General features: G+C 35.8%; 1 protein-coding gene across 3 annotated transcripts in view; it reads right to left on the bottom strand.

Annotated features, from left to right (window-relative positions):
• LOC135200351 (microtubule-associated protein futsch-like) overlaps nucleotides 1–19,119 on the bottom strand; it is a 427,183-nt gene that overhangs the window by 161,043 nt on the left and 247,021 nt on the right. The gene's annotated exons all lie outside the window — the stretch shown is intronic.

The raw sequence follows: 19,119 nt of genomic DNA, 5'->3' as shown, positions 1-19,119 counted from the left end.
CGAGGGCTGCAAAACTAAGCAATCCCGGGCATTGATGTGGGATGATTAGCAAACATTCACTTTGTGTGAAGTATCTGATTCTTTTAACGGTACAGTAGTAACTCCAGTGACGCACCAAATACCAACTGCTTCCCAGGAAGTGTATAATTACTTTGGATTCTGGTAAACGAAAGGTTAAAGAACACAACCTCAAGATGCGCACATGCATACGTAGACAATCAAGAGTTTGAAGTGTCTAATACTGCATTTGCATTCACATAACTATGGCCTAGGTGACCAGTTACATCACACAATGTCCGTGTATATATATTAATATATATATATATATATATATATATATATATATATATATATATATATATATATATATATATTATATATATAAAAGGTTACGTGCTTAATGGTGAACTGCATTTACATCCAAATATGGTAGAGGTGACCAATTACATCACAAACACACAGTTATATATATATATATATATATATATATAATATATATAATATATATATATATATATTTATCAATGTGTTTAATGGTGAACTTGCAATTACGCAACTATAGTAAAATAACTACTTATTTTATATAATAATAATGATAAAATAATAATAATAAAAAAATGAAAAAAATATAAAAAATAAAAAATATATAAAAAGAATAAAAATAAAAATGCAAAAATAATGAAAATTGAAACATAATTAATAATATAATAAAATAAAAATAATAAAATGGAAATAATAAAAATATCGACATGAATAAATCTTCACGTTTCCCCTGAAGCATTCAGCCGAACTTCTTCGGTGGGGCAACGGGTTCGCGGCCCAGCGGAGAAACCGATTTGATTTTGAATATGGTCACGATCGGAATCGAGATAAAGGAACCGGTTTCGGTCGCTATCGGATGGTCCTCGAATTGAGGAAGGTTATGTTACCCATTCAAGATGTGGGACGTCGTGGGCCAACGATGGATAGTTTTCGAGTGGAGAAGAATTCTGGAGCTGATTACCTTTGCTCCATATGGTTTTCATAGTTTCAACAGTATTACTAAATGGACTTCAACAAGAACTAAATAAAACGCCAACATCTGAAAGCTCAACGCCAGAGCTTGAAGAAATCGAGACCACAATTTCGTTTGTTTGCTTTAAAAATAGAAATATTAATATTTGAAATGGTACCTATAACGTTAACTCTTCTGTGTTTTTATCAAATTTTCTGTTGAATGGAGGTTGGAGTTATGAGGAGTTTCTTCCTTGAAAAACACTGCCATTAGAAAGTGCTTGAAATGGGCCGAACTTTGGATAAGGTCACTGTCATGACTGAAATTCTTACTTGTCAGTGATATGTCAATCGTCCACTGAGGAAAAATAAACTAATAAGAAATCCTACTAAATCAATTTTTCAAAAACACGCCTGTTGAAGGACGATTAAACTTCTAGTGCCGGTTAAAGGCAACCGAATACACAAACAGGTAAAAGAGAATATAGCAATATACCGAGAGAAAAAAAAAAAGTAAAAAAGCAACCGAACACACAGACATAAAAGAGAATATTACCGAGAGTAAATAAAAAGATAAAAATCAACCGAACACACAAACAGATACAAGAGAATATCGTAACATATCGAGTAAAAAAAAATAAAAAAGCAACCGGACACAAAGAGATAAAAGAGAATATAGTAACATACCGAGAGTAAAAAAAAGAGAAGAAGTAAAAACAAACGAACACACTAACAGATAAGAGAATACAGTAATATATCGAGTGAAAGAAAAAGAAAAAAAAACAAACGAACACACAAACAGATAAACGAGAATATAGTTATAACATATCGAGAGTTTAAACAAAATAAATAGTAAATAAAAATCCCATGAAAAACAGACCAAAAGAGCAAAGGAATGAAAACATCAGACTGAAATCTACAACACCGACTAAGAGAGACGGAAAATGTCGTGACTATCCATCTTGTAGTTCCTGACTGATGCTTAGCCACAAAAAAGGGAGTTAATGGGTACGGCAAAGGAAAAAAAATTGCCTTTCGCCAATGGTAAAGAAAGCTGCTTTCAACAGGAAATTCTTGCAATTCTTAGGAAATGAAGCCGGCCGTCATCTACTGGTAGAAATTAGTCGTTGAGAGGTAGCTGCTTCATTTTTTTTTTTTTTTATATATAAATCGTTATATCTTTAAACGAACACGTTAAAAGTGCCTATCACCATGACCCAAAACCTTCCAACACGTCTCCCCCAACCCGCCACCCCCCCAAAAAAAAAAAAAATAAATAAACAAAATTAATTGAACGAAGTAAGTTGCCAATTCTGAAATTCCACAAGAACAGAAACAAATTGTCAAGAAAATCCTTGAAGTGATTTTCAACTTCAGTGAGACAATTATTAACTTTTGGCCTTAAAACGTTTTTATTTCCTCGAACGATTTTATTTCCATCACAGGCCCTTCATAATCATCAGCGTTTTGTTGAGGTTTTTATAAAATACTGATCCAACCTGGACTTTTCCCTCTTCTTCGCCAACTCTGCCTCTCATTCTTGGGCCTGAAAAGTCATTTGCTTGTCCCCGGGCACCATCTCTCTCTCTCTCTCTCTCTCTCTCTCTCTCTCTCTCTCTCTCTCTCTCTCTTTCTCACTCATTTGCCTAGTCACAGGGCATCATCATCATCCTCTCTCTCTCTCTCTCTCTTTCCATCTCTGTCTCACTTGCCTAGTCACAGGTCATCATCATCATCATCATCTCTCTCTCTCTCTCTCTCTCATTTGCCTAGTCTCAGGGCATCATCATCTCTCTCTCTCTCATTTGGCTAGTCTCAGTGCATCCTCTCTCTCTCTCTCTCTCTCTCTCTCTCTCTCTCTCTCTCTCTCTCTCTCTCTCTCTTTTAGCTAGGGATTGCTCAGTCTGTTTAATGGATAAAGTGGAAAGACCTGCCCATTAAATGCTACTTTAGCCTACTGGAAAAATAAAAAGAATGAAAAAAATATTTAATTAACATAAAAACCTCATCTCACTCAAAGGAGTGTGTGTACTAATTACATTATTATCTATTCACTACGAGTTATCCTGGAAGTGACCTTAATGGCAGAAAATAATTTCAACTTGCTACTGTATAACAACAAAGAGAAATACTAAAGAATGTAATAAAGCCAAAATCGAGAACAATATTCTTTATAATCTTCTCATGACGTTGTATGTATTTCACCAAACTACCACACTGCCCAGATCTCAAGTCTAAAAATTCCCAGCTGAAACAAATAGAATATTAAAGCTGACAGAATGTCTGCAATGTTTTAAGCAACACAAAACCAGCGCAGAGAGAAGAAGCTTTAAGGAATGAAAAGAGACAAAAGTGGGCACAGTACCTGAACCCAAAACTGGAAACAGTATCTGAACCCAAAACTGGAAACAGTACCTGAACTCAAAACTGGAAACAGTACCTGAACTCAAAACTGGAAACGTAAACCTGAACTCAACTGGAAACATAAAACCTGAACCCAAAACAGGGGGGGAAAACAGTAACCTGAAACCTAACAAACTGGAAACAGTACCTGAACTCAAAACTGGAAACAGTACCTGAACTCAAAACTGGAAACAGTACCTGAACCCAAAACTGGAAACAGTACCTGAACCTAACCTACACCAGTTGTAGTAACAGGAGGATCGATACAACCGGTTATGTTATCGTGATGTCCCTAATTTTACGGGAAATAAATTTTCACTTTGAGTGATCTGGTGCGAGCAGTAAAAAGTGATAACTGACTTACCTCCGTTAAAGTACTTCTCGTTTTGCATGAGTCACAATTTTTTTATCTAAAAAATATCTAAGTGTACAGAAATAAAATAAAAAAATCTAAAAAGTGTAAAGAAATAAAAAAAAAACTTCTAAAAAGGGTAACAAAAATATAAAAAAAAACTTATAAAAAGTGTATAGAAATAAAAAAAATTCTAAAAAGTGTACAGAAATAAAAAAAAAATCTAATAAGTGTACAGAAATAAAAAATCATTCTAAAAAGTGTAAAGAAATAAATAATGACACGAAAAAAGGGAAAACAGGAGATTAAGCAGCGAAAGGTCTTAAACAATAGTGACTCATCACCAACCAGTTTTTTTTTAACCAATAAACGAAAAAGTGTAAATGGAAAGACAGCCTGATGATCAAGATTACCAAGAAAGTATATACTATTTCATGAGGTTCTGTAATATGAGAGCAAAAGTCATGGATAGATTGATAAAAATAACTCGATGAAAATAGATCTGCATTTTGCTTTTACTAAATGTTCGTTTTTGTTAACACAAAGCATACCGTTTTTAATACATTTTTTTTATGAGTGAAAATGCCAAGAGAGTAATTTCATTTAATGTCAGTGTTTTTTTACTCAAATTATAACAATTTGGACAAATGAAGCCCCAAAAAATAAAGTCTTCCTTTAATGACAGTTTTTTTTAATTCAAAATAATAACATTTTTAAAAAATAAAATCTCAAATATAAAATTTTCCTTCTCTTGTACCCAGACCCCGAAAGCTAATGAATAGATTAAGAAATCCAAAGCATGAAGCCCTGTGGCATAACCTCAAAGTAGGATATGCAGTAAATGGGGTCCAGAGTTTACAGAGCCCCATCCTCTCTTTTCCTCTCACTCTTTCTCCCTGCCTCTTCTCTTCTCCCTTTCTCTTTTACGAGGTTTATTTCAGGCAAACTCGCAAAGCTTCTCGATCTCTTTAGTTCAGTGTCAACTGAAATGAAGAGCGCGATTGTTGTCATTTATTTGATTACGAAATCGCCGTAATCCATCTATAAAAACTACAAATGACGCGATTACATGACAACGAATAACTCTCATAACGCCATGACAAATCTACACGATAAAAAATGGGGTACGAGATCTCTTACCTGGATGAATTCGCCCAGAGGTGGAGGAACCTCGAAAGAAACACGTATAAACAAACCGTTGAGCGGATTCACTTGGCGATTTCTGTTAATATAAACACTCTCTATAGAAAGTTCTCAAAGGAAAGGGCAACGGAGGAACACACATCCACAGACACGGCACAGAGGACACTGACACTCCGCCCTTGGTCTAGAGATCTCGACACCTGCCTCATTTACCCACAGCGCCACTAGCGCCGGCGGTGGCCAGGTATGGAACTACGAAGGTTTCCCTCCCTCCGAAAAGAAGTCGAGACAGATCCTTATTTCTCTCTCTCTCTCTCTCTCTCTCTCTCTCTCTCTCTCTCTCTCTCTCTCTCTCTCTCAATATATAAATAAGTTTCATAGGAAAATGCAGAATCTACAGCTTGAAAATAATAGAAATAAGAGAATATTTCAGGTGCATCGAGCAACTACAAGTCTCTTAACAGGATACTTCAGGTTTTTTCAGGAACCGTTATTTACTCAAAGTTAAACTAATTAATATGATCTTTTTGTAGGATGCCTCTGCCTGGTACACGATTGCAATATTTATATCGCGGGGATTCAAGTCTGCTCTCTCTCTCTCTCTCTCTCTCTCCAACAAGAATACAACTACCAACACACCTAGTCATAAACACAGGTTTATTACTGCTACGATATTAAATCTATTCCTCTTTCTCTCTCCCAAGAATTTACTTATCACCACTCATACTGATATACTCAGGTTTATCACCTCTGATTAAAAAAGAAAAAAATAACTTACTACACGAATACATTCATATTGCACGGCCAAATATATGCACGTTTGCCTATAAGTAAACGTAAGTACTCACAGTTTTCCTTTTAAGTATTCATAACAGATCATTTGTAAAGAAGGTCAACCTCTGCTTCATTCATTTCCTTTTGGGCACTTCTCAAGACACCAGGAAATTGTTATTCGTTCAAAGACTGGGCTGAGTGAGAACAAGGCTACTTTTATCGAACTCGGGCATCCGTTAGGTTTCTATATAGGGCGTTTTTTTTTTTTTTTTTTTTTTTTTTTTACATCTGAAACAACGTAAACAAAGGGCTTTAAATGTACAGATTAAAGCAGGATCCCGTTTCAGCATAAGGCCTCTTTACTTTAACGTCAACATTGACTTCGAAATAGTATAGAGAAAATGTAACCGGGCCCCTTTTCCTTTTCTCGTTAATAGTAAGGGATGAAAAATACGGTGAAGCAGATGCCCTTTTCAATCGTAGCGACAAAAAATAAAACGGGAGAAAAGAGTAGGGCCAACCCACTAACCAAATAAAGCTGGATATAGCCTTGGGGGGAAAACGCAGGTTGGGGGAGAGTACCGTAACTTGGCAGGAGATGGAGTTAAACAGTAACAGAAGCGAACAATCAAGGGAGCTAATAGTTAATATATATATATATATAATATATATATATATATATATATATATATATATATATATATATAATATGTGTGTGTGTGCGTGTATGAGAGAGAGAGAGAGAGACGAGAGAGAGAGAGAGAGAGATAGAGGAGAGATAGAGGATAGAGAGAGAGAGGAGAGCGCGGCAGCGCGAAAAATGCTAACAAGACGGGTCTGTTTTTTTTTTTTTTTTTTTTTTTTTTTTTTTTTTAAAGGATAACTCCGTATTCGTCATTATCTCTGCATTTCCGGGAACTTCCTCCAGCGCTATCGCCAGCGCTGTCAAGGCTCCACCCGGCTAAACGTGCATGGGAGAATTTTCACGCTGCCTTTGCCATGAAACGAGATACTTCACTCGCCAATTAGATGTTTCCTGTTGCGAGCAATTTTCCTTTTTTATTTTTTCACCACAAGGAAATCGGGACAACGGCGAACAAAGAATAGAACATTGCCTAGGAAATACAATGAATAATAAAAGCTAATAGTCAGAGACCATTAAGAACAATTTAATGTGATTTTGGTCAAGAAAATTTTTTTTTAACATCGTGCAGGCAAACTTTCATTTTTATTGGTGGAAAAAAAAAATCATTCAGCTTTTCACTTGTGGCAGTAAAGCATCCTAGTTCGAACATGTGCGACATCAGTTTTCCACTAAATTTAGCGAATTGTTGCAGAATCTGGCATTTTCCAGCAAAACGCGGCAACAATTCGCCAAATTTAGGGGAAAACTGATGTTTTCCACCAAATGCATGGTGAAGGTAAAAATAAAAGTGGTGGTTAAATCAGAGAAACTGACTTCCCGTCTTCATATCGAATGGATGAGAATCACAGATGTCCAGCAAAAGAATCTCAGGAGAGTCTGATAGAAAAAAAAAATCAGAGATTTTAAGTAAAAAAAAAAAAAAAAAAAAAAAGGGGGGGGGGGGGGGGGGGAAATCTTGCGAGATTCTGAAATCTTTACCAGAACTTCGTTAGAACTTTCTCAACATCAAGCAAGGCCAGTATTTTCCTTCTGCAGTTCAGTTAAATCGAGAGCTGGATAAAATACATATTACGTGTTGCTTTAACGGGAAAAAAAGACCTCCTGGTAGTCCTTTGAATGTGGATGGGGAAAACCAAGAGAGTCTATTTTTATAGCAGTAAAGAGGGAAATAGGGAAATTAAGCTCATCTGGAAAGAAAGACTGGGAAAGATCCTCTTTTTTTCGTGGGTGTATGTGATAATGTGATCAACTGTTTCTTTAAACTTGAAGAAATATTCTCCTCTGTCCGACTCAATGAAACTCTGTTTACATTGACAGTTTAGCTGCATACAGCGGTTCTCAAACATTCTCTTTTTTTTTTTTTTTTTTTTTTTTTTTTTTATCCCATGCACCCTTTCACAACATGTCAAAATGTCATTCCCAACCCTCTCCAAAAATGTCCCCCTCAAAATTCTATCACAAACGGACATGCTAGTGGAGAGAAAGCCCAGCGTGACCTCTCAGTACTGAGGACCGATGCACACTGAGTTTTGTGTGGTCCAAGAACCAGTTTGAGCCTGCCAATCTGTGGTCACAAATAGGCCCTGGTTGAGAGAAACACTGGGTAGCAGATCACTTCCAAGCATTACAGCACAAGAGAGTACTATACTTCTGTTAATACTTCGGCTACGGTTACCGCTGGTGGTGGAAACAATGGATATAAAAGTTCCACTGTCGCTACTAAATAACCACTGCTACTAAAATTTCGAAAAAAACAAAGTCATTTTCCATATATCAGATTCATTGTACAAGATGTATTTAATTATCTACTACAAACATTTTAGAAAATTAATTTAAGATTACAATTAAGCATCATTCAAAACATAACGTACTCCAACAACAAAGTCCGAACGGCCAACGAGAGTTTTTGTTTAAAAGTAACCTTTAATTTAGGAACCATAAAATTCGACTTTAGAAACTATTACACGGAAGCTTTTAACGTGTACAATGTCATATATGTGTATATAAATATATGAAATATTGACAAACATGTATAAATATGATGCATAGAAGGGTATATAAATACCCCCAATAAAATAACTGCTTCAGTACATTCACAGCCGATCCTTGGCGGCGTCGCAGAGAGAGAGAGAGAGAGAGGAGAGAGAGAGAGAGAGAGAGAGAGAGGAAAACTTCGACAGGTGCATAAAAAGCAATACTTTCAATCTTCAGCTACAAAATGCCTAAAACATAGTAGCCAGTACCGTCGCATCAGACGCCTGTTTGACTTTACAACCAACATTTTGGTTGGGAAACCTATCCATTAAAGATGAGTGAGGGACCTCGAAGTGTAAACGAAATCACAACGTGACAAAACAGCCGCCAACACCTCGGCATTAAACTCCTATTTGGTGCCTCGGCGAGACAAAATTTCTCTGGGAAACTTCACTTGCTATCGCTGACAGTTCAAGGACTTGGAATACACACCAAATTATATAGCAGCTACTATAAGTTCGGCTCATTTTCTGTCAATACGACAGAGGAAGTAAGGACAGAAAGATATTCATGTCTAAATCAGTTTCATTGACAGAAAATCTTACGATGTTTCTTCAGACTTGTCATAAAGATTTCTCAGTTTGCTTCGAAGAAAAGTTCACTGTCTCGTGGAAGAAAAAAAAAAGAAAAAATAGCGACAGTCCTTACTGTGATTTTAAGTCAGCATCTCTCTCTCTCTCTCTCTCTCTCTCTCTCTCTCTCTCTCTCTCTCTCTCTCAAACTTTACATAGGAACACTAACATGAACTCAATAGGAATGAAGTTATTGGTTCGCGACTCATTTCACAAATATCCAGTCATTCTCTCTTTCTCTCTCTTTACAGGAACTCTAATAAAATATTTCCATATATCAAATAAAAAAAAATATCTAAAAACTCTTCAGGTACTATGACACAAGGCAAAAAAAAAATACCCCTACGACTAATCGTGATTTTTTTAATTAATATGTTTTTGATGTTTATACCTATATATATATATATATTTATATATATATATATATTTATAATATAATATTATAATATAATTTATAGGAAATTATTACAACTTGCAAACCACAGAATAAAACAAATTAAATAACTACTAGACTGTGAAACAAAATCGAACATAAGCCTCTTTCTCAGTGAAACGCCTCAAGAAAAATCCCAAAAAATAAAGCTTTCATTCAGATCACGAAGCGAAAAGGCGGAAGAAAAATAAATAAATACATACATAAAAAAAAAAGCCAATCGAGCGTCATATTTCTACATGGATGGGCGGGCGTTGCTTGCGAGGGAACAAGAGAAGAACATGGGCGTGAGGGGGCGAGGGCGTGAACGGACGGTGTCTGCCAGGCATGACGACGGGCTGTTGCTCGACTTATTGTTCGAAGGGCTTTGTCGACTCATGCTTCCCCCTTGGGAAGAAGTTTCGGGAGAGAGAGAGAGAGAGAGAGAGAGAGAATGTTCACTCTCGGTCTCGGGAGAGCGGCGTCTGGGAAGGGGGCCCGCTTCTCCATGATGGGTGGGGGGGTGGGGGGGTATGCTGGGGCGACTTCATGGATGGGGGGTGGGGGGGTTGCTTCTCATCTGGAGGGCAGGGCAGAGAAACGGGGTTGAAGGGAAGAAGGGACAAAGGGAAGTAGAGGAAAAAAAAACTGATATTGAGGAGCCATGGGTCACGGCCGGATGGATCAAACAAACTGCGTAGAGAAATTACGAAACAGTGAGAAGACTAGATGAGAATGCAAGACTGACAGGATCAAGAAGCAACTGATAATGAGAGATAAATAAGTGATCAATAAAAAAAAGGATTAATGCAAAACTAAAAGGCCGAAGAACTGACTAATTAAGAGTGATAAATAAGCGACAAAATAGCAAAAAAGGCTTAATAACAAAACCAAATACTTTTAGTTGAAAAAAATGGAAAGGCAATTATACAACGAAAGTGAGCAAATCTCATGATTCATGATAAGTTCTCGGTAAAAAGCGCAAATTCACAAACCATCGAAATGATGCAGATCTTTTCAACATGATGTTCCTATTCTACAGGTACATACGTGTAACAGTTAAATTATCACACCGGACGAAAATTGGCAATTCAATATTGTCAAGTGTATATAATTTGAAAAACAATGAATTTAACGTGGTAAAATAATTCCAGTGAATTCAGCCCCAATATTACTGCTATCTACAGAAGAACAGGAAGCAAAGAACTACCACTACCCTCTCTCTTTCTCTCTCTCTCTCTCTTCTCTCTCTCTCTCTCTCTCTCTCTCTCTCTCTCTCTCATTTATGTTTTGTCCCGCGAGTAAGAATCGTTTATTTTACACATCAGAGCAGAGCATTCTTCCCAAATCTTCTTCGCTTCGACACATTATTAATTCCTTTAGCTATAATGTTAATACCAGTCTTTTCATTATATCTATGTTTATCGCTCTAACAGCAAACAAATCCGTTTTATATCTAATAGCTCCTTTTTGATCAATAAAACCTCTAAGACATAAACAAATAAACATGTAATTATATCTGCTCTTATTCTTTTACTCTGCTCACGGGATCAAACATAAACATCAAGATGAAAGGGAAAAACTCATTTGTAATTATTAGTCAAAATATGAGCACATCCATAAGGAACAAGTAAGTCTAAAAGTCATTAGCTGGTTGACCAAGCTTCCACAGACTACCATGGAAAAGAGAGAGAGAGAGAGAGAGAGAGAGAGAGAGAGAGAGAGAGAGAGAGAGAGAGAAGGAAGATTCGCTGTCATTAATAAATATATATCAAGTAATAAGAAGGTAATAAGGAAGGAGAGAGAGAGAGAGAGGAGAGAGAGAGAGAGAGAGAGAGAGAGAGACCGACCTAGGGGCAGCGTTCGATAGATCAGTCAAAAAAAAAAAATAGGGCAAATATGGCATGATTATTTAAATGAAGGGATTCGGAAAGTTGATAAAAAGCCATATTAATATATATTCTATTGCAATTTAAAACAATGCCAAAAAACCAATGTTAACGGATCAATGTTCGACGCATTTGTTGCAAATTAATGTCGAAAACTGCGACATTCCTGTGGCGAGGAAGCGGGAACACATGACGCGAATCAACAAACTCCTCTGGTTTATGTTTGCGTCAGTCTCTTTGGAGTTATGACGGAATCTTCTTCCTTGCGGTCTCTCTGATTTTATACTTGAATAAATGAATAAATAAAGAAATAAATAAATGCATAAATAAATAAATAAATTAGCTACCAATAATTAATCATGTACTCAACATATGATATGAATGACCTAAATAAAGTTTTTAATGACTAAATAAGTATTAAATGATTAGCTATGGATTAGCCAAATAAAATAATGATAAGCAGATGAATATGTGATTGAAATTTAAAAAAATGAAAAATAAAGTTCCGCCAAGTCCAATTAGGACATTCAAAGGCTTCGGAAAACCCTTAATTACAAGAATAATTAACATCGTTTCGTCACACCTGCATCAATATACTCCACTAAGACATCACGAGTACGAGGGACCGGTTGGAGGGATGCGGTTCAATAATCCTTACTGAGAGGACGAACAGCGAGGCACTATTTGCACGGAAGCTTCCTAGACCAGTCAATATTGAGGAGCTTGCAGCATCCTTCAGGCGCCCGACGGAAGTGGTAACGATTCTCAACGAGGCTTAGGAAGCCAACAGGGTGAGCGAGCAAATGGTCCATCGGATGAGAAATACGATACCTGAATAACAGATAGTTGGAAATGACCAGCTGGTGAGCTAATGTCAGCGCCCGTAATGTGAGATCGAATAACTTAAGTCTATTTACAGAAGGATACAGAAAAAGTAGCGACTCTCTCACAAACGGCGTGATGAGCAGGCTTTTAAAAATTTTAAATTGGGTATCACTGATAAAGGAAAGAAGGGGAAAATGCCGAAGTTTGTCCTCAGAGGGACTACAAAATAGAAGAATTACGTTACAGAACAAAAGAGAAAAATTGACTTTGAGTTTGGGATAACGGAAGCAAGAGAAGTATCCCAAAGCACGGGAACAGAGAGGAAGGGCCTAGTTCCCGAACCTCGTAACTGGAGGAACTGCGGAAACCGTAGACCATTAACTTTTATCGTTTTCGAAATGCCACAGATTGTCTTCATGGCTGATTATGCGTAAATGAATCACAAAAATTTGGAACGCGATGAATATATATAAATAAAGGGAACAGCCGTGAAAGGAAGTAAAACAATAGTAAAGGACGAGAGTCGAAAGGTCTCACTTCCCTTCGTGGCTTTTGCTTTTATTTATGACGGACCGATTATATATATATATATATATATATATATATATATATATATATATATATATATATATATATATAAGCTCCTGGTTAATCTCTCTCATTTATGACGGACTGATTATATATATATATATATATATATATATATATATATATATTATATATATATAATGCTCCTGGTTAATCTCTCTCTTTTTTATATGCTAAGAGATAATGTTAAAAATCCCTGTTTACTCAAGTAGAGCCAACGATAGGAAAACATGCAAACAAAAACGAGCACCTTGCAGAAAGTTCACAAAACGAAACACTTACCGACGTGTCGTAATTATGGTATTTAAACTCATCCGTCACCAAAAGGAAGTCGATCATCTTACCTGCAGGAAGAAACAAAGGTCAATTTAATTTACTGTTTACCAGCAGCACAATGCAAAAACACAATAGCACGAACAAACACGCACACATACACACACACAACACACACACACACATATATATAATATATACACACACACATATATATATATATACCACACACACATATTATATATATATATATATATATATATATATGATATATATATATCTATATATATATATATATATATATATATATATATACACAATATATATTTACTATTAATATAAATATTATACACACATTTATAGACATATGTATGTACACACACACTATATATATATATATATATTATATACATATATGTATATATATATATATATATATATATATATATATATATATATATATATATATATATAAATCATGATATAGAAGCTGTAAAGGCTTAACAGAGGTCATCTTTCTGTTATTTCTTAACAGCACCCAGTTACAACTTAACCTAGAGCACGATGACTCTTGATCCTCAGATTAGAAAATAACGGAGAATAGCAATTCATAGACGCAGATTGCAAATATCTAAATTAGATGCAATTATGTAATTATTCAATTAGTGCCTTGGATGTTATCAATTGTTATCAAAGTCAATTAAGAGAATGCAGATGAATTTAGGGGTCATATACAATTACAGCTCTTTGCGACATTTGTAAGGGTCACACAGACACGTAAAAATTGTACGCAGACTTCCTCGGAATGGAACGTAAAGTGTGGAAACAGTACAAAAATTTGTCCTAAAAAATCCAAGTACAGTAAGTAACAGCAAAAATAAAAAATGTTAAGTACAGTAAGTTACAGAAAAAACAAAAAAAAAAAAATGTTAAGCACAGTAAGTTACAGAATTTTTTTTTACAGTAAGTTACATAAAAACAAAAAATGTTAAGTACAGTAAGTTACAGAAAAAAAATTTGTTTACAGTAAATTAAAAAAAAAAAAATTAACAATGTTAAGTACAGCAAGTTACAGAAAAAATTATAAGTGCAGTAAGTTAAGGAAAAAATATAAAATGTTAAGTAGACTAGGCTACAGAAGCCAATAACAAAAAGCCAATTACAGTAAGTTATAGAATATAATAAAAAAAATTGTTAAGTACATTAAGCTACAGAAGAAAATACCAAAAAAGTTAAGTACATTAGGTTACGGAGGAAGATAACAAAAGTCAAGTACAGAATGTTACAGAAGCAATTAACAAAACAGCAAATAAAGTAAGCTACAGAAGAAAATAACAAAAAGTAAAGTACAGTAAGTTACAGAAGGAAATAAAAGTAAGTGCAATAAGTTATAAAGAAGAAAAAAAATAGGTACATTAAACAACAAAAACAAATAAAATAAAAAAGCCAAGTACATTAAGCAGCTACGAAAGAATATAACAAAAAGTTAAGTATACAGTAAGCTACAGAAGCAAATAACAAAAGGCAAGTACAGTAACCTACAGAAAAAATAACAGATAAAGAATCCAAGAACATGAAAATTCCCGTTATGGCCTGAGGTTACCGGTACAATCATTCCTCACGGCAACTGACTCAAGTTGCATTGTCAAGGCCTTGATATTGCAAAACACAATTGCAGGCATTATGGGTCGATTTGCAAATATTACAGAAATATTTTGCAAGGTATGAATTACTATCGGGCGTTAATATGATTTTCAAAGTCCATTGTTCACAACTGTTCATAAATAACACACATGAACTCATTTCTTGCTCTTTTTTGTGGCACCAAATAATTAAACTTTAATCAGCTAACCAATAAATCAAAAGCTCTCTCTCTCTCTCTCTCTCTCTCTCTCTCTCTCTCTCTCTCTCTCTCTCTCTCTCTCTCTCTCTCTCTCACAGTCTTTAACTTTCAGTCCAAATTTTATTAATGACTGCTTCTGAAACTAGTAATAATTTTCTTTAATTAATCAAATAAGAAAGCTACATGATCATTATTTAATAAAAGAAAAGTAAACATAAGAAAGCTACATGATTATTATCTAAAAAAAAAAAAAAGAAAAGTAAACAAAACATTACTTAAATACGACAGGGGACGTACAAATGTTACAATGTATTCGTTACCCCTCCACGGTAAACACATTTTCTCTTTCACCGCTACCCGTTTTCTTTCTTTTTCTTATGAATAACTATAACAATTCCAAGGCTCGTCCAACGTTAAAATTTTGTATAAAACTGCTGCTAATAATGACAGTTAACATTTACAGAAGTAAACCCAAACAATTTTTAGCAAAGGAGATATGAAAGGAACTAATTCGACATTTATTTTTACTGGAAAGTCTTACCGGATCCAACTCTGGGAAATCTGAATAATAGACAATGAAAGATTATCCATTATACTCAGAAAAAAAAAAAAAAGCGAAAATTTGACAGAAATTGAATCGTGACGTAGATGCAACGTACTTTGGCCTTAATAGTCGTTACTGTCTTACCGACAATGGCGTATCTTAGTTATCTTAAGAAAAGAAACTTCCGCTAACCTTTTCCATCTTTATAAAGATATTAATACTCCATACATCAGAAAGACGTTCATGAATCGTATTCATTCTTTGAGAGTAGCAATGCTTTGTTAGTAAATTTGGCTTGCATTGACTTGTGGAAGAAGTTAGAGAGAGAGAGAGAGAGAGAGAGAGAGAGAGAGAGAGAGAGAGAGAGAGAGAGAGAGAGAGAGAGAGATTGCTCTTTTAAAAAACAAAATTGCTTAAATGGAAAGGGGGTGGAACTGTGAATGTCACACCTAACTCCGTTCCTAAGGAGCTATTATGCAAGGACGACAGAAGAGTGAGGGGAAGTAAACAAATGTTTAAACAAGTAAACAATGCGCGGAAGTTTCTTTGGAGCAATCAAGTTTTCTGCACTGCTTATAAATACGACCACCGATAATTGATTTATTTTTTGTGATCTCGGTATAATGCTGTATGAGTCGTGGTGGCCTGTTCTATATCGTTGTCGGACGCATGATTATGGCTAGCTTTAACCTTAAATAAAAATAAAAACTACTGCGACTAGAGGGCTGCAATTTGGTATGTTTGATGATTCGCGGGTGGATGATCAACATACCAATTTGCGGCCCTGTAGCCTGCGTGGTTTTTAAGATATGAGGGCGGACAGAAAAAGTACGGACGGACAGACAAATGGCCATCTCAATGGCTTTACAGAAAACTAAAACGAAACAGCAGTAAAGGATCGACAAAAAGTCACATATGCAGACTACGAAGAGAGAGAGAGAGAGAGAGAGAGAGAGAGAGAGAGAGAGAGAGAGAGAGAGAGAGAGAGAGAGAGACAATCAACAGACAATATTAGGGTTCCGATGCAGATCAAAGCATTTTCACTTTCAAATGAGGAAGCCCATTGTTTTCTTTAAAAAAAAAAATGTATCAGGTAAGGAATGACGGTTATTGCTTCCGCACAAATGCGTACTCCAGTTTGTTCTCTCTTGTATTTGTTCTCCTTTCCTCACTTGTTCTTAGCCACAATCACCCAGTTACACCCTTTCAGTGCACTGAAATAACATTGAAATTAATATAAGTGAAAATGTCTGCAGAAACACTTAGCATGAATATATTACAAAGGAAGTCCAAAATAACAATAGGAAAAAAAAAATAAGAAGCGGTTCAATAGGAACAAAGCAATACAGCGTTTGAAAATTTCAGTTCTCGAATATTATTATTATTATTATTATTATTATTATTATTATCATTATTATTATTATTGTATAGGTGAAGAAGTACAAATTATTCTGAAACTCAAAGGCGTGCCTTATATGAATCCTAGACGGCCACTGGATAAAACTCAACCCGGATTTCAAGTAGAACCTGGCGACCGACTATGCTAATTTACAATTGTGCACGACATATAGCAACTATCCAGGCTCTCTCTCTCTCTCTCTCTCTCTCTCTCTCTCTCTCTCTCTCTCTCTCTCTCTCTCTCTCTCTCTCAGTGGAACATCCACACATCATTAACAAAGACTCAGGGTGGCAAACTGTAACGCGAGCAACAGAACAATATGTTACAGGAAATTTTCAGTTGCACATATATACAGGATACCACACGAATAAAAAATTACAGAAACAACAGTTTGACAAGGAGCTACCATTCCATTCCAGGCTACTGGCATGCACACTTGCATATATGAACCAGCCATGTGTTTAAAGTTCTTCTAGAAGACAACATATGAAATCCCTAACAAATGTTTAGAGATAGGGCACAAATAAAACTAGAAATAATAGTCTTTCTTTAACAAGCTCGGCCTGCGCTCCTCGTCTTTACACAAAGTAAGTTTGCAAAAATATCCACATACACGAGACTTTTATCCCACGCAGAGGGAGAATGCTTACAGTCTTTTATTTTTTTCTCCAAAACTTACTGTGGGAAACATATCTACTGTCACTGACATACACACAATTGGTGCATATGACCAGCAGACCCTACTTATCAAAATAATAATAATAATAATAATGGGCACAGTTTTCCAGGTCCACAATAATATAGCATGTGAGAGTTGGTGGTCTTTAATAAATATTAATAGCTTTCGAACCTTGTGGTAGGTTCGAAAGCGATTAATATTGATTAAAGACAATCAACTCTCATATGCTATATTATTCTGGACTTCCAACCAATAATAATAATATAATAATAATAATAATAATAATAAAAGAATAATAATAATAATAATAATAATAATGACCTAAAAATTAATAAATAAATAAAAATCATCATAACATGGTAAAAATAAATAACATCAAGTATCCAGAAAAGATTGACGGAGCATCGGGATGTGATCCAGTTCCTCTCATTGGACAAAATGTTGACCATCAAACCAGGCAACAACAAAAGCAAGGGACAGCGAGAGACACACGGTCCTGGGAGAGAGAGAGGTCTTACCCAGGACAACTGAAGGGACATTATGACTCAACAAACCAGTTCGCCAGACAATGAGATTCTTCCCGTTACCCGAAACCCACAGGACTTGTCCCCGTGGCCCCCCCCCTCCCCTATTCCCCCCCGCCCCCCCCCCGCCAGGAGGGCGAAAAATGTGGTTTGGAGAGATGGGAAATGAGACAAAGAGAGATTTTTCAGTGGAAAGAACTCCAAGATACCACTGGCAAAGAGAGACAGACAAGGGGACAGAAAGAGAAATGGATTAGAAATGTTGTATAGATTTAAATTAGAGGACCTGTATTTTCTACTAAGGATCGTGTCATATAAGAGAGAGAGAGAGAGAGAGAGAGAGAGAGAGAGAGATTAACTACGGGAATAAAGTAACGAAGCTATATTTTCTCCTGAAGGACCTCGCGATAATGTAATAACATCGCTGAAAATTCTAGCTATATTTTATCAACGAATAATTGCATTAGTTTCCTCTCTCTCTCTCTCTCTCTCTCTCTCTCTCTCTCTCAGAAATGTCAGTAATATCAGTACAGCAATCAATTAAAATATGGCCACAACTGATGCGCAATTAACACTTCAACAGATTATACCTCATTATTTTCAGGCAATTATCTCCCTATGCAACTCCCAGTAGCCAAGAAATGCTGCCACGGATGCGCTGATCTGCGTAATGAGAACATGACAGTACTCCAGACAATACTCCAGCCTCACCTTCCACGGAACTGTCAGCGAGTCCAAATACATTTCACTGGTATGGGTGATTACTACTTCCTGCGTTCGTTCAGTAATGCGAAATTTGAAATGGACTAATGAAAGCATAATGCAATTATTTCCTTGTGATTTCTTCTGAAAGAAATGCACGGTGCTTAGACACCAAAGCCACCCTATCCAAAGTTTACGTGCTACATGGAGACACAAACGGTATCATTACGTGATGTGGCTGCTATCACTCCATATATCAAATACAAATTGATGATAAGATCTGGATGTTTACAAATATATTAGAGGAAGTAAAGACAGGAGGAAAGTTTAATTTAGATCTAGAAATATCTTCCGGCCAGATAACGGAACAGTGTTAAGTTGAACTTAACATAGATGACAAGAAATCTCTTAACACATACTGTCAAAGATTTACGCAACTTGCGCGTGAAATTCTAGTTGATTGTATCTCAGCCTTGGCCTTCTCTACCAGTTCATCACCGTACTTCCCTTCAACATTCTTTTCC

This window comes from Macrobrachium nipponense, chromosome 26 (genome assembly GCF_015104395.2).
Source record: "Macrobrachium nipponense isolate FS-2020 chromosome 26, ASM1510439v2, whole genome shotgun sequence".
NCBI lineage: Eukaryota > Metazoa > Arthropoda > Malacostraca > Decapoda > Palaemonidae > Macrobrachium > Macrobrachium nipponense.
The sequence above is the reverse complement of the archived record's forward strand: the minus strand, read 5'-3'. Positions and strand labels throughout refer to the sequence as shown.